The following is a 4,588-nucleotide window of genomic DNA, read 5'->3' on the forward strand; positions in this document are numbered from 1 at the left end:
CTTTTTTATAAAAACAGTGTTCTTCGTTTTGTTCTCACCCCCTCAAAAAAGTAGCGTTAAGCAACTTCACGAAATGGAAATGAGGATTTATTGAGATGGTACTGATGATGTGAGGAGGAAGACTCTCGTGAGAAAAAAATGAGGCCTAGGGGCGGAGCCTCCCGTGAAAGTCCTTCCGGGGCAGGGGCCGAGCGGGAGCGGTGCTCTCCGCCCTCAGGCCCGGGAGGTCTGGAGTTGCCCTCGGAGGGCCTGGCCACCCTCCCGGGAGTCGTCTTCCTTCTGGAACACAGCACAGCAGCTTTCGGCTTTCAGGCAGGGGTTCCTGGGTGTCGGTAGTACAGGCAGAAAGCTGCAACTCAGGGTCGATCTCAGGCGCCTCAGTCTCCTCCCGCAACTGTCCTCGTTGTCCAGCTCTGCGCGGCTTTCCCTGACGCCTCTGCTGCAGGTCACACCCCTCCAGTCCTCTGTGTTCTTCTGGCCTCGGTTTACCCACACTCACATCGTGGGAGTTTTGATGTCTGCCCCTTCCTCTGTATTCCTCAGTTTATATTCCCAGACAACAGTTCGTTTGCCTCACGAGCAACCCCTGTTCCCATTTTGACACAGCTGTTTCTACCAGGGCATTGATTGTGCGCTAGCCGAGTTACGGATTCGGCACCCCTGTGCCAGTAGGCTACAGCCAGGGGCAGCAGCATGAGGAGCCATGTGGCTGTGACATCTGACGACCCGGGCTCGAGACCTAGCTCTGCCCGTTACCCCTTGTGGGACTTGGAGTGGAAATTCCTGACATCCCCTCTGCAATCAGAGTGCAATTAGAACATCTCTTTCAGTGGGTTGTCATGAAAATTAAATGAAATAACACATGAAAAGAATTTAGGGCTGTATTTAGTACTCGTAAGTGCTCCATAAATATTAACTGTTATCGTAATGTATATCCACATGACTATAAGCAGAGCAATTCCCTTGACTGGGAACTGGGAGCCAGAGGAAGCTGGGTCACAGTGGGCAGTTTCTTCAGTTCCTCAGCTCTGCTTCAGTTTCCTCCCACCGTGGGAAAAATAAGGAGAGATTTGTTTTGGGGATTATTTTTATCTGACCATTTTAAGAGGCATCATCTGGTAGGGTGGGAAGTTATTTTATTTAAATCTGGTTCAATAAGGCCAAATAAATCATGAGAAAAAGGTACTAAATATTTCTATTTGAACCAGCAATTTTAGCTGTTATACGACAATACAAGACAGAGCTAACCAGAGGCAACATTGTCCCCTGCCCCTCCTGAACTGGTCTAGGGATAAAATGACCCAAGGGGAACCTAATGCAGAGCAGATGTGCCATCACTGCACCGCCCCTGTGCACCTGCAGGGGGCGCCATTCACACTGCGTCGGGGGCCATGACACAGCCCTGCTGAAATCCAGGCCTTACAGAAAAATCTCACCAGGGAAGGGAGACAGATGGGGTTCTAGATGTTGGGAGGGGCAAATTTGCAGACTGGTATTTGTTTAGAGGTCACCGCATAGCTGTCATTCATTTAAAACCCTGAAACTCACACATTTGATCATATCTCCTATTTTTGATAGCTTCAGTGGCACAAAATAGCAGCTCTCCCTCCTCCTTCTGTAGCCCTTTTCTTGCCATCTGCCTCCATCTTACCCTGGTTCAACACAAATCAGTCCCTCTACCTCCTTTCAATACCCAGCATGAGCCCAGGCTCTTCCCAGCTCGGGGAACCCAGGACCCTGTACCCTCAGCAAAGCATTTGATTCCTGCATATTTCCTTCTTATGATGATTTGTAATTATGTACAAGCTACTTGAATTATAAGATCTCTGCTCCTCAAATACAGGCTTCATGGAAACAGGGGCCATCTGTACTGCCTTTATTACTAGGGTTGCAATGTTCAGCACAATCCCTGGCCCGCAGGATACACTTAGTATTTGTTGAAAGAATTAAGGACAGAAGGGAAACTAAAGATAATTTGCATACTACAGAGAGTACCCAGTGGCATTGTGTTCCTTAAGTACCAGTGTATGAACAAAAGTGAAAGAAAACACAAGACTGACTTCTGTCCACATGCAAACCTACACACAAATATTTCTACAAAGTAGAAATATTTATAAGCACCCAAAATGAGGAAGAAACAATAGATGAATGAATAATAAAATTGTAATGTATCTATACAGTGAAATGTCATACAATAATTAAAAAAAATGAATTACCAGGATGTAAAAAGACCTGAAGGAACTTTAAATACACATTTCTAAGGGAAAGAACCAGGCTAAAATGTCTATGATGCAATGCAGAATTGTAACATATTAGTATGAGGTGTAATAAAAAATACAGTGAATGTCTAAACAATTATAGTAAAGGACATTGCCACTAGCCTGTCTCAAAATACTCCTTCTTGCTTCAAACAGGCTTATCCCATTGTTCTTGCCACTTTCTGAAGCAGTTCTGGAAGTGCTTTTTCATGTCTTTAAGGTACACTGTCATGGCTGCCTCAATGTCCTGAACCCACTAAAACCTCTTACCTTTCATGGTCACTTAGATTTGGGGAAGAGCCAGAAATCACATGGTGCCAGATCGGGTGAACAAGGTGTAATGTAATGTTTCTATAAGCTGCCTTTCTGCTGTTGGCACTTAACATCAGCATGCACCATATTTTTTATCACATTTCATACACTCATGACAAAGAACTTTCAGAATGGCTTTCAGAAAGTGCCAAGAATGGTGGGGTTAGTGTGTTCAAATCCAGGTGGAGTATGTTGCGGGGGTTAATGGCAATGTGTCTTTTACTGTAACAATGTTTTAAAATTTAAACATTTGCCATATATTTTGAGCACACCTCATATCCAAGGGCTCATTTAACAAATTACCACACACTTGTGACTTAAAACAACAGGAATTTATTCTTTCACAGTTCTGGAGGCTGGAAATCCAAATTCAAGATATTGGCAGGGCTACATTACCCTGGAGCCTCTTGCAGAGAATGTGTTCCCTGCTTTTGTCTTAGCTGCCTGAGGGTCCAACGATCCCGGGCCTTCTGAGCTCCTGGCTGCATAGCTCCCATGTCCTCCTTCGGTGTCACGTGATGGTCCCCTTGTGTCTGTGTCCCAATGACTCTCTTCTTCAGAGGAAATCACTTACATTGGATGAAGGGCCCGCTCTCTTCCAGTGAGATTTTAAACTAATTACATTTGCAATTCCCAAATAAAAGCAATTCTGAGGTGCTAGAGGTAGGAACTACAAAATATCTATTTCTGGGACACAATTCAACTCCTCACATCCAACAATATGCCATTTTGGAAAAGGCAAAACTACAGAGACAGTAAAAAGATCAGTGATGCCAGGGGTTGGAAGATGAGGAAAGGAGGGAGAAATTTGTCAAGCACAGGGCATTTTTAGGGGATTAAAGGGCCTGTACTCTGTAACAGAACCCTGCAATGGTGCATACGTGGCCATATGCATTTGTCAAAACCATGAGAACTGTATAACATGAATCAGTCCTAATGGAAACCATGGGATTTTACTAATAATAATTTTCCATGGCATTATTTTACATTTCTGCAAATCTCTAACATCTGGTTTCATAGAAGACATTTAGAGTCTCATAATTGCTCCTGCTTTCAATCTGTTATACAATATGTTATTGTGGGTGAAGTATATGAAGAGGACCAGACTTACACAGATATGTATTCCAAAAGGAAGGAAACTTTGGTAGCCTTTTCAGATACTGTGATTCTCTTCTTGGATGCTAAACCAAACCTCAGCAAGCGGTGGTTTCTAGAAGGTTGGCTGGACATTGGACCCTGAAATTCTATCCATGGATTCTTGTCTTCTGTTACATCAAACTCCATTTCTCTTTGGCAAAGCAAAAAGAAAATTAAAAATAAAGGCATCCAGAGTGGTTTATCAGTTGTAACAAATGTCACAACAATGTAAAAATGTTAACAACAGGGTTTGAAACTGTGGTAAGGGATATATGGGAACTCTTTATTTTTCTGTTAAATATTTCTGTAAGCATAAAACTGCTCTTTAAAATGAAGCCTGTTTATTAAAAAGAAAACACAGCAGGCCACAACTCAGGTGTGACTTCCTTCAAAAGACAAATGGCAGATGCTTCTTCCTTTCTCCATTTCGTAGGGAGCTTCTACAAAAGATCAGCCCAAGACAAACTGGCTCAAAGACCTCTGGAATTCTAAGGAGGCCATTCCTCCATACAGTATTCTTTACTCCTTTGATGCCGTTTCCTTCTTGCCAATTATCCTGACTACAAACTTCAGGGTTCCAGTTACTCGGTGGAAAACTGGTAGAGATGGGCCGTAATCTGCCCAGAACCTAATCTTACATTGTTGAGCTCTTCAGCCAAAGATTAGCATTCAAGGTTGCCGATTCTCTCCAGTCTTGGCAAATTATGGGTCACCAGGTTTTTTGTTTTGTTTTGTTTTGTTTTGTTTTTCGTACTGAGGATTGAACTCGGGACCTTAGACTTGAGAGGCAGGAGTCAGAACCATTGAGTTAGTCACCGGCCCCTATGTGTCACAGTTTTTTAAAAGCACAACAAAGATTAGTCAGGGATACAGAAGTCTCC

The sequence above is a fragment of the Heterocephalus glaber genome, unplaced genomic scaffold (genome assembly GCF_053883595.1).
Source record: "Heterocephalus glaber isolate CG9 unplaced genomic scaffold, H.glaber_assembly_v1.0 deba00001572, whole genome shotgun sequence".
Taxonomy (NCBI): domain Eukaryota; kingdom Metazoa; phylum Chordata; class Mammalia; order Rodentia; family Bathyergidae; genus Heterocephalus; species Heterocephalus glaber.